The 12,034-nt window shown below is 47.2% G+C and overlaps 5 non-coding genes across 5 annotated transcripts; all 5 read right to left on the bottom strand.

The window, feature by feature from the left end:
- Positions 1–1,803: 1,803 nt before the first annotated feature.
- LOC127980091 (U5 spliceosomal RNA) lies at positions 1,804–1,919 on the bottom strand. The gene has a single exon (XR_008159131.1). It is a non-coding gene; the product is annotated as a U5 spliceosomal RNA (small nuclear RNA).
- A 1,897-nt stretch (positions 1,920–3,816) lies between these two features.
- On the bottom strand, positions 3,817–3,932 carry LOC127980092 (U5 spliceosomal RNA). The gene has a single exon (XR_008159132.1). It is a non-coding gene; the product is annotated as a U5 spliceosomal RNA (small nuclear RNA).
- Positions 3,933–5,862: 1,930 nt separating this feature from the next.
- On the bottom strand, positions 5,863–5,978 carry LOC127980899 (U5 spliceosomal RNA). Its single transcript, XR_008159900.1, has one exon. It is a non-coding gene; the product is annotated as a U5 spliceosomal RNA (small nuclear RNA).
- A 1,928-nt stretch (positions 5,979–7,906) lies between these two features.
- On the bottom strand, positions 7,907–8,022 carry LOC127980419 (U5 spliceosomal RNA). Its single transcript, XR_008159445.1, has one exon. It is a non-coding gene; the product is annotated as a U5 spliceosomal RNA (small nuclear RNA).
- A 3,059-nt stretch (positions 8,023–11,081) lies between these two features.
- On the bottom strand, positions 11,082–11,196 carry LOC127980712 (U5 spliceosomal RNA). The gene has a single exon (XR_008159722.1). It is a non-coding gene; the product is annotated as a U5 spliceosomal RNA (small nuclear RNA).
- Positions 11,197–12,034: the final 838 nt, after the last annotated feature.

Here is a 12,034-nt window from a genome sequence, read left to right on the forward strand (position 1 = left end):
CGCTTCTGGCAGGCGGAGCTGGGGACACTTCATGCACAGCGATATCGTTGACTTGATTGCAAATTATTGCACAGATACTATTTAAACTGAACTTAGCTGAATGATGTCATCAAAGAGTTCAATAACGAAATGCCTTTAACTGTCATTTTGCTTTTTGACGCACTGTGTTCCTAATTAATGTTGTTCAGTTGCATTGACGCAATACTTTTTGTTTAAAGCGCAATTTAAAAAAAAAAAAAAAAAAAAAAAAAGAGTCCAAAGAATGACCCCTGCTACGGGTAGTGTTCCAAGTGTTATGCGACTTCAGCTAATGATGGGTCCATCAGAAATTTTACGGTGCTAGGGCTGGGTCTGCGTCAGAAGAAGCCATGCATTGTTTAGTTATGTCAGTGCAGTGCCGTCAGTTGGGGGGGAAACGGCAGCATGCACGGCTCCTCGTTAGTATAGTGGACCGTATCTCCGCCTGTCACGCGGAAGACCGGGGTTCGATTCCCCGACGGGGAGAGCTGGTTCTTTTCGTCTTCCGAATGATCCATCCAAAATGTTTGGTTGGAGTCGCAGGTCACAGAAGGAGTTCTGCTTCGAAGTCAGCCCGAGCCAAAGGACATGCGTTGACCGGGAATCGAACCCGGGTCAACTGCTTGGAAGGCAGCTATGCTCACCACTATACCACCAACGCAGGCGGAAGTAAGTAGCTTTATTGACGCACTGTGTTCCTAATAAATGTTGTTCAGTTGCATTGACACAATACTTTTTGTTTAAAGCGCAATTAAAAAAAAAAAAAAAAAAAAAAGAGTCCAAAACACAGCGGAGACCGTGACAACTAGATGAGCCGCAGATACAAATCCCCTGTAAAGACCACCTGGACAAGACCACAGGAAACAGATGATTCTTCTGCACAGTCTGACATTCCTGCAGCCTGGAGCTGATCTGCTGGTTTCGTCTGACAAGGGGAGAACTGTCTCCCCGACTGAGCCTGGTTTCTCACCGGCTTTTTTCTCCATCCTTTCACCGATCGAGTTTTGGTTTCTTCCCTCTGTCGCTTCTGGCAGGCGGAGCTGGGGACACTTCATGTACAGCGATATCGTTGACTTGATTGCAAATTATTGCACAGATACTATTTAAACTGAACTTAGCTGAATGATGTCATCAAAGAGTTCAATAACGAAATGCCTTTAACTGTCATTTTGCTTTTTGACGCACTGTGTTCCTAATTAATGTTGTTCAGTTGCATTGACACAATACTTTTTGTTTAAAGCGCAAAGCGTAGCAATTAAAAAAAAAAAAAGAGTCCAAACAATGACCCCTGCTACGGGTAGTGTTGCAAGTGTTATGCGACTTCAGCTAATGATGGGTCCATCCGAAATTATTCCATCCAAAAGTTTTGGGTGGAGGCACAGGTCACAGAGGGAGTTCTGCTTCGACGTCAGCCCGAGCCAAAGGACATGCGTTGGCCGGGAATCGAATCCGGGTCAACTGCTTGGAAGGCAGCTATGCTCACCACTATACCACCAACGCAGTCAGCAGTCAGCAACTTGCGCCGTCACTAAGAAGGCTCGAAGTGCACGAGTCGCCGATAGGGCTAGAGGAGCAGATGAGATCTTTGTTTGGACCCGTCACTAAAGAGAGCCTTCAAGAATTTGCATCCCGTCACGTACAAGAAAGCGCTGCCTTCCCATCCGGCTAAATAAACACGAAGTGGTCAAACGCAGAGAGTGCCTATTCAGATGACGACCAGTGGCAAGCCCACTCGCAGCATGCTGCCGGACGGTCAAACTGATTCTGCTCTTGACATTTCGATGTAGCTCTGCTGTGAGCAGAGCACCCAAAAATACAGGTCACTCTCAAAAGTTCCCCTCCACGGAAATCTTTAGTAAAAGGCGAAAGATTTATGCGACAATGAAGAGAAACTCGAGCTGTGTCTCCAAACCCTCGGGCCTGTGCGCTGCCTCTGTTAAACTACTACGCTCGCCAAGGGTCATCAAGGGTGACAATGCCTGCCCACATGTGTTTCGTCAGCACCCCCCCCCCCCCCTACTCCAAAAGGGAGGAGTAAAACTCAAAAAAGTCCTCTCTGTCCACCAATAACGAAAAGCCCAATCAAGGCAATCTCTTTCTCATGCCTCTATCTGAAAAGTTGGATAAAATCTTATATGAAAAAAAAAAGTCTCCACCAGATCCAGTCTGTATTCGCTTCAGTCACCCGGATCCAGTCCGTATCCAGAGAAGATGGTGGATCAACACCTAGAAAGGACCTCTATGGCCCAGAAACACAGCGGAGACCGTGACAACTAGATGAGCCGCAGATACAAATCCCCTGTAAAGACCACCTGGACAAGTCCACAGGAAACAGATGATTCTTCTGCACAGTCTGACATTCCTGCAGCCTGGAGCTGATCTACTGGTTTCGTCTGACAAGGGGAGAACTGTCTCCCCGACTGAGCCTGGTTTCTCACCGGGTTTTTTCTCCATCCTTTCACCGATCGAGTTTTGGTTTCTTCCCTCTGTCGCTTCTGGCAGGCGGAGCTGGGGACACTTCATGTACAGCGATATCGTTGACTTGATTGCAAATTATTGCACAGATACTATTTAAACTGAACTTAGCTGAATGATGTCATCAAAGAGTTCAATAACGAAATGCCTTTAACTGTCATTTTGCTTTTTGACGCACTGTGTTCCTAATTAATGTTGTTCAGTTGCATTGACGCGATACTTTTTGTTTAAAGCGCAATTTAAAAAAAAAAAAAAAAAAAAAGAGTCCAAACAATGACCCCTGCTACGGGTAGTGTTCCAAGTGTTATGCGACTTCAGCTAATGATGGGTCCATCAGAAATTTTACGGTGCTAGGGCTGGGTCTGCGTCAGAAGAAGCCATGCATTGTTTAGTTATGTCAGTGCAGTGCCGTCAGTTGGGGGGGAAACTGCAGCATGCACGGCTCCTCGTTAGTATAGTGGACAGTATCTCTGCCTGTCACGCGGAAGACCGGGGTTCGATTCCCCGACGGGGAGAGCTGGTTGTTTTCGTCTTCCGAATGATCCATCCAAAATGTTTGGTTGGAGTCGCAGGTCACAGAAGGAGTTCTGCTTCGACGTCAGCCCGAGCCAAAGGACATGCGTTGGCCGGGAATCGAACCCGGGTCAACTGCTTGGAAGGCAGCTATGCTCACCACTATACCACCAACGCAGGCGGAAGTCAGTAGCTTTATTGACGCACTGTGTTCCTAATAAATGTTGTTCAGTTGCATTGACACAATACTTTTTGTTTAAAGCGCAATTAAAAAAAAAAAAAAAAAAAAAAAAAAGAGTCCAAACAATGACCCCTGCTACGGGTAGTGTTGCAAGTGTTATGCGACTTCAGCTAATGATGGGTCCATCCGAAATTATTCCATCCAAAAGTTTTGGGTGGAGGCACAGGTCGCAGAGGGAGTTCTGCTTCGACGTCAGCCCGAGCCAAAGGACATGCATTGGCCGGGAATCGAATCCGGGTCAACTGCTTGGAAGGCAGCTATGCTCACCACTATACCACCAACGCAGTCAGCAGTCAGCAACTTGCGCCGTCACTAAGAAGGCTCGAAGTGCACGAGTCGCCGATAGGGCTAGAGGAGCAGATGAGATCTTTGTTTGGACCCGTCACTAAAGAGAGCCTTCAAGAATTTGCATCCCGTCACGTACAAGAAAGCGCTGCCTTCCCATCCGGCTAAATAAACACGAAGTGGTCAAACGCAGAGAGTGCCTATTCAGACGACGACCAGTGGCAAGCCCTCTCGCAGCATGCTGTCGGAGGGTCAAACTGATTCTGCTCTTGACATTTCGATGTAGCTCTGCTGTGAGCAGAGCACCCAAAAATACAGGTCACTCTCAAAAGTTCCCCTCCACGGAAATCTTTAGTAAAAGGCGAAAGATTTATGCGACAATGAAGAGAAACTCGAGCTGTGTCTCCAAACCCTCGGGCCTGTGCGCTGCCTCTGTTAAACTACTACGCTCGCCAAGGGTCATCAAGGGTGACAATGCCTGCCCACATGTGTTTTCTTCAGCACCCCCCCCCCCTACTCCAAAAGGGAGGAGTAAAACTCAAAAAAGTCCTCTCTGTCCACCAATAACCAAAAGCCCAATCAAGGCAATCTCTTTCTCATGCCTCTATCTGAAAAGTTGGATAAAATCTTATATGAAAAAAAAAGTCTTTTAAAGAAATCCCTTATTCCGAGGTCACCGTAGCCACCAGATCCAGTCTGTATCCGCTTCAGTCACTCGGATCCAGTCCGTATCCAGAGAAGATGGTGGATCAACACCTAGAAAGGACCTCTATGGCCCAGAAACACAGCGGAGACCGTGACAACTAGATGAGCCGCAGATACAAATCCCCTGTAAAGACCACCTGGACAAGACCACAGGAAACAGATGATTCTTCTGCACAGTCTGACATTCCTGCAGCCTGGAGCTGATCTACTGGTTTCGTCTGACAAGGGGAGAACTGTCTCCCCGACTGAGCCTGGTTTCTCACCGGGTTTTTTCTCCATCCTTTCACCGATCGAGTTTTGGTTTCTTCCCTCTGTCGCTTCTGGCAGGCGGAGCTGGGGACACTTCATGTACAGCGATATCGTTGACTTGATTGCAAATTATTGCACAGATACTATTTAAACTGAACTTAGCTGAATGATGTCATCAAAGAGTTCAATAACGAAATGCCTTTAACTGTCATTTTGCTTTTTGACGCACTGTGTTCCTAATTAATGTTGTTCAGTTGCATTGACGCAATACTTTTTGTTTAAAGCGCAATTTAAAAAAAAAAGAAAAAAAAAGAGTCCAAACAATGACCCCTGCTACGGGTAGTGTTCCAAGTGTTATGCGACTTCAGCTAATGATGGGTCCATCAGAAATTTTACGGTGCTAGGGCTGGGTCTGCGTCAGAAGAAGCCATGCATTGTTTAGTTATGTCAGTGCAGTGCCGTCAGTTAGGGGGGAAACGGCAGCATGCACGTCTCCTCGTTAGTATAGTGGACAGTATCTCCGCCTGTCACGCGGAAGACTGGGGTTCGATTCCCCGACGGGGAGAGCTGGTTCTTTTCGTCTTCCGAATGATCCATCCAAAATGTTTGGTTGGAGTGGCAGGTCACAGAAGGAGTTCTGCTTCGACGTCAGCCCGAGCCAAAGGACATGCGTTGGCCGGGAATCGAACCCGGGTCAACTGCTTGGAAGGCAGCTATGCTCACCACTATACCACCAACGCAGGCGGAAGTCAGTAGCTTTATTGACGCACTGTGTTCCTAATAAATGTTGTTCAGTTGCATTGACACAATACTTTTTGTTTAAAGCGCAATTAAAAAAAAAAAAAAAAAAAAAAAAAAAAAGAGTCCAAACAATGACCCCTGCTACGGGTAGTGTTGCAAGTGTTATGCGACTTCAGCTAATGATGGGTCCATCCGAAATTATTCCATCCAAAAGTTTTGGGTGGAGGCACAGGTCACAGAGGGAGTTCTGCTTCGACGTCAGCCCGAGCCAAAGGACATGCGTTGGCCGGGAATCGAATCCGGGTCAACTGCTTGGAAGGCAGCTATGCTCACCACTATACCACCAACGCAGTCAGCAGTCAGCAACTTGCGCCGTCACTAAGAAGGCTCGAAGTGCACGAGTCGCCGATAGGGCTAGAGGAGCAGATGAGATCTTTGTTTGGACCCGTCACTAAAGAGAGCCTTCAAGAATTTGCATCCCGTCACGTACAAGAAAGCGCTGCCTTCCCATCCGGCTAAATAAACACGAAGTGGTCAAACGCAGAGAGTGCCTATTCAGACGACGACCAGTGGCAAGCCCTCTCGCAGCATGCTGCCGGACGGTCAAACTGATTCTGCTCTTGACATTTCGATGTAGCTCTGCTGTGAGCAGAGCACCCAAAAATACAGGTCACTCTCAAAAGTTCCCCTCCACGGAAATCTTTAGTAAAAGGCGAAAAATTTATGCGACAATGAAGAGAAACTTGAGCTGTGTCTCCAAACCCTCGGGCCTGTGCGCTGCCTCTGTTAAACTACTACGCTCGCCAAGGGTCATCTAGGGTGACAATGACTGCCCACATGTGTTTCGTCAGCACCCCCCCCCCCCCTACTCCAAAAGGGAGGAGTAAAACTCAAAAAAGTCCTCTCTGTCCACCAATAACCAAAAGCCCAATCAAGGCAATCTCTTTCTCATGCCTCTATCTGAAAAGTTGGATAAAATCTTATATGAAAAAAAAAGTCTTTTAAAGAAATCCCTTATTCCGAGTTCACCGTAGCCACCAGATCCAGTCTGTATCCGCTTCAGTCACCCGGATCCAGTCCGTATCCAGAGAAGATGGTGGATCAACACCTAGAAAGGACCTCTATGGCCCAGAAACACAGCGGAGACCGTGACAACTAGATGAGCCGCAGATACAAATCCCCTGTAAAGACCACCTGGACAAGTCCACAGGAAACAGATGATTCTTCTGCACAGTCTGACATTCCTGCAGCCTGGAGCTGATCTACTGGTTTCGTCTGACAAGGGGAGAACTGTCTCCCCGACTGAGCCTGGTTTCTCACCGGGTTTTTTCTCCATCCTTTCACCGATCGAGTTTTGGTTTCTTCCCTCTGTCGCTTCTGGCAGGCGGAGCTGGGGACACTTCATGTACAGCGATATCGTTGACTTGATTGCAAATTATTGCACAGATACTATTTAAACTGAACTTAGCTGAATGATGTCATCAAAGAGTTCAATAACGAAATGCCTTTAACTGTCATTTTGCTTTTTGACGCACTGTGTTCCTAATTAATGTTGTTCAGTTGCATTGACGCGATACTTTTTGTTTAAAGCGCAATTTAAAAAAAAAAAAAAAAAAAAGAGTCCAAACAATGACCCCTGCTACGGGTAGTGTTCCAAGTGTTATGCGACTTCAGCTAATGATGGGTCCATCAGAAATTTTACGGTGCTAGGGCTGGGTCTGCGTCAGAAGAAGCCATGCATTGTTTAGTTATGTCAGTGCAGTGCCGTCAGTTGGGGGGGAAACTGCAGCATGCACGGCTCCTCGTTAGTATAGTGGACAGTATCTCCGCCTGTCACGCGGAAGACCGGGGTTCGATTCCCCGACGGGGAGAGCTGGTTGTTTTCGTCTTCCGAATGATCCATCCAAAATGTTTGGTTGGAGTCGCAGGTCACAGAAGGAGTTCTGCTTCGACGTCAGCCCGAGCCAAAGGACATGCGTTGGCCGGGAATCGAACCCGGGTCAACTGCTTGGAAGGCAGCTATGCTCACCACTATACCACCAACGCAGGCGGAAGTCAGTAGCTTTATTGACGCACTGTGTTCCTAATAAATGTTGTTCAGTTGCATTGACACAATACTTTTTGTTTAAAGCGCAATTAAAAAAAAAAAAAAAAAAAAAAAAAAGAGTCCAAACAATGACCCCTGCTACGGGTAGTGTTGCAAGTGTTATGCGACTTCAGCTAATGATGGGTCCATCCGAAATTATTCCATCCAAAAGTTTTGGGTGGAGGCACAGGTCGCAGAGGGAGTTCTGCTTCGACGTCAGCCCGAGCCAAAGGACATGCGTTGGCCGGGAATCGAATCCGGGTCAACTGCTTGGAAGGCAGCTATGCTCACCACTATACCACCAACACAGTCAGCAGTCAGCAACTTGCGCCGTCACTAAGAAGGCTCGAAGTGCACGAGTCGCCGATAGGGCTAGAGGAGCAGATGAGATCTTTGTTTGGACCCGTCACTAAAGAGAGCCTTCAAGAATTTGCATCCCGTCACGTACAAGAAAGCGCTGCCTTCCCATCCGGCTAAATAAACACGAAGTGGTCAAACGCAGAGAGTGCCTATTCAGACGACGACCAGTGGCAAGCCCTCTCGCAGCATGCTGTCGGAGGGTCAAACTGATTCTGCTCTTGACATTTCGATGTAGCTCTGCTGTGACCAGAGCACCCAAAAATACAGGTCACTCTCAAAAGTTCCCCTCCACGGAAATCTTTAGTAAAAGGCGAAAGATTTATGCGACAATGAAGAGAAACTCGAGCTGTGTCTCCAAACCCTCGGGCCTGTGCGCTGCCTCTGTTAAACTACTACGCTCGCCAAGGGTCATCAAGGGTGACAATGCCTGCCCACATGTGTTTCGTCAGCACCCCCCCCCCCCCCCCTACTCCAAAAGGGAGGAGTAAAACTCAAAAAAGTCCTCTCTGTCCACCAATAACCAAAAGCCCAATCAAGGCAATCTCTTTCTCATGCCTCTATCTGAAAAGTTGGATAAAATCTTATATGAAAAAAAAGGCTTTTAAAGAAATCCCTTATTCCGAGGTCACCGTAGCCACCAGATCCAGTCTGTATCCGCTTCAGTCACTCGGATCCAGTCCGTATCCAGAGAAGATGGTGGATCAACACCTAGAAAGGACCTCTATGGCCCAGAAACACAGCGGAGACCGTGACAACTAGATGAGCCGCAGATACAAATCCCCTGTAAAGACCACCTGGACAAGACCACAGGAAACAGATGATTCTTCTGCACAGTCTGACATTCCTGCAGCCTGGAGCTGATCTACTGGTTTCGTCTGACAAGGGGAGAACTGTCTCCCCGACTGAGCCTGGTTTCTCACCGGGTTTTTTCTCCATCCTTTCACCGATCGAGTTTTGGTTTCTTCCCTCTGTCGCTTCTGGCAGGCGGAGCTGGGGACACTTCATGTACAGCGATATCGTTGACTTGATTGCAAATTATTGCACAGATACTATTTAAACTGAACTTAGCTGAATGATGTCATCAAAGAGTTCAATAACGAAATGCCTTTAACTGTCATTTTGCTTTTTGACGCACTGTGTTCCTAATTAATGTTGTTCAGTTGCATTGACGCGATACTTTTTGTTTAAAGCGCAATTTAAAAAAAAAAAAAAAAAAAGAGTCCAAACAATGACCCCTGCTACGGGTAGTGTTCCAAGTGTTATGCGACTTCAGCTAATGATGGGTCCATCAGAAATTTTACGGTGCTAGGGCTGGGTCTGCGTCAGAAGAAGCCATGCATTGTTTAGTTATGTCAGTGCAGTGCCGTCAGTTGGGGGGGAAACTGCAGCATGCACGGCTCCTCGTTAGTATAGTGGACAGTATCTCCGCCTGTCACGCGGAAGACCGGGGTTCGATTCCCCGACGGGGAGAGCTGGTTCTTTTCGTCTTCCGAATGATCCATCCAAAATGTTTGGTTGGAGTCGCAGGTCACAGAAGGAGTTCTGCTTCGACGTCAGCCCGAGCCAAAGGACATGCGTTGGCCGGGAATCGAACCCGGGTCAACTGCTTGGAAGGCAGCTATGCTCACCACTATACCACCAACGCAGGCGGAAGTCAGTAGCTTTATTGACGCACTGTGTTCCTAATAAATGTTGTTCAGTTGCATTGACACAATACTTTTTGTTTAAAGCGCAATTAAAAAAAAAAAAAAAAAAAAAAAAAGAGTCCAAACAATGACCCCTGCTACCGGTAGTGTTGCAAGTGTTATGCGACTTCAGCTAATGATGGGTCCATCCGAAATTATTCCATCCAAAAGTTTTGGGTGGAGGCACAGGTCACAGAGGGAGTTCTGCTTCGACGTCTGCCCGAGCCAAAGCATATGCGTTGGCCGGGAATCGAATCCCGGGTCAACTGCTTGGAAGGCAGCTATGCACCCCACTATACCACCAACGCAGTCAGCAGTCAGCAACTTGCGCCGTCACTAAGAAGGCTCGAAGTGCACGAGTCGCCGATAGGACTAGAGGAGCAGATGAGATCTTTGTTTGGACCCGTCACTAAAGAGAGCCTTCAAGAATTTGCATCCCGTCACGTACAAGAAAGCGCTGCCTTCCCATCCGGCTAAATAAACACGAAGTGGTCAAACGCAGAGAGTGCCTATAATAACCAAAAGCCCAATCAAGGCAATCTCTTTCTCATGCCTCTATCTGAAAAGTTGGATAAAATCTTATATGAAAAAAAAAGTATTTTAAAGAAATCCCTTATTCCGAGGTCACCGTAGCCACCAAATCCAGTCTGTATCCGCTTCAGTCACCCGGATCCAGTCCGTATCCAGAGAAGATGGTGGATCAACACCTAGAAAGGACCTCTATGGCCCAGAAACACAGCGGAGACCGTGACAACTAGATGAGCCGCAGATACAAATCCCCTGTAAAGACCAACTGGACAAGACCACAGGAAACAGATGATTCTTCTGCACAGTCTGACATTCCTGCAGCCTGGAGCTGATCTACCTGTTTCGTCTGACAAGGGGAGAACTGTCTCCCCGACTGAGCCTGGTTTCTCACCGGGTTTTTTCTCCATCCTTTCACCGATCGAGTTTTGGTTTCTTGCCTCTGTCGCTTCTGGCAGGCGGAGCTGGGGACACTTCATGTACAGCGATATCGTTGACTTGATTGCAAATTATTGCACAGATACTATTTAAACTGAACTTAGCTGAATGATGTCATCAAAGAGTTCAATAACGAAATGCCTTTAACTGTCATTTTGCTTTTTGACGCACTGTGTTCCTAATAAATGTTGTTCAGTTGCATTGACACAATACTTTTTGTTTAAAGCGCAATTAAAAAAAAAAAAAAAAAAAAAAAAAAAAGAGTCCAAACAATGACCCCTGCTACGGGTAGTGTTGCAAGTGTTATGCGACTTCAGCTAATGATGGGTCCATCCGAAATTATTCCATCCAAAAGTTTTGGGTGGAGGCACAGGTCACAGAGGGAGTTCTGCTTCGACGTCAGCCCGAGCCAAAGGACATGCGTTGGCCGGGAATCGAATCCGGGTCAACTGCTTGGAAGGCAGCTATGCTCACCACTATACCACCAACGCAGTCAGCAGTCAGCAACTTGCGCCGTCACTAAGAAGGCTCGAAGTGCACGAGTCGCCGATAGGGCTAGAGGAGCAGATGAGATCTTTGTTTGGACCCGTCACTAAAGAGAGCCTTCAAGAATTTGCATCCCGTCACGTACAAGAAAGCGCTGCCTTCCCATCCGGCTAAATAAACACGAAGTGGTCAAACGCAGAGAGTGCCTATTCAGACGATGACCAGTGGCAAGCCCTCTCGCAGCAAACTGATTCTGCTCTTGACATTTCGATGTAGCTCTGCTGTGAGCAGAGCACCCAAAAATACAGGTCACTCGCAAAAGTTCCCCTCCACGGAAATCTTTAGTAAAAGGCGAAAGATTTATGCGACAATGAAGAGAAACTCGAGCTGTGTCTCCAAACCCTCGGGCCTGTGCGCTGCCTCTGTTAAACTACTACGCTCGCCAAGGGTCATCAAGGGTGACAATGCCTGCCCACATGTGTTTCATCAGCACCCCCCCCCCACTCCAAAAGGGAGGAGTAAAACTCAAAAAAGTCCTCTCGGTCCACCAATAACCAAAAGCCCAATCAAGGCAATCTCTTTCTCATGCCTCTATCTGAAAAGTTGGATAAAATCTTATATGAAAAAAAAAGTCTTTTAAAGAAATCCCTTATTCCGAGGTCACCGTAGCCACCAGATCCAGTCTGTATCCGCTTCAGTCAATCGGATCCAGTCCGTATCCAGAGAAGATGGTGGATCAACACCTAGAAAGGACCTCTATGGCCCAGAAACACAGCGGAGACCGTGACAACTAGATGAGCCGCAGATACAAATCCCCTGTAAAGACCACCTGGACAAGACCACAGGAAACAGATGATTCTTCTGCACAGTCTGACATTCCTGCAGCCTGGAGCTGATCTACTGGTTTTGTCTGACAAGGGGAGAACTGTCTCCCCGACTGAGCCTGGTTTCTCACCGGGTTTTTTCTCCATCCTTTCACCGATCGAGTTTTGGTTTCTTCCCTCTGTCGCTTCTGGCAGGCGGAGCTGGGGACACTTCATGTACAGCGATATCGTTGACTTGATTGCAAATTATTGCACAGATACTATTTAAACTGAACTTAGCTGAATGATGTCATCAAAGAGTTCAATAACGAAATGCCTTTAACTGTCATTTTGCTTTTTGACGCACTGTGTTCCTAATTAATGTTGTTCAGTTGCATTGACACAATACTTTTTGTTTAAAGCG

Source organism: Carassius gibelio, chromosome B19, assembly GCF_023724105.1.
Source record: "Carassius gibelio isolate Cgi1373 ecotype wild population from Czech Republic chromosome B19, carGib1.2-hapl.c, whole genome shotgun sequence".
Classification (NCBI taxonomy): Eukaryota; Metazoa; Chordata; class Actinopteri; order Cypriniformes; family Cyprinidae; genus Carassius; species Carassius gibelio.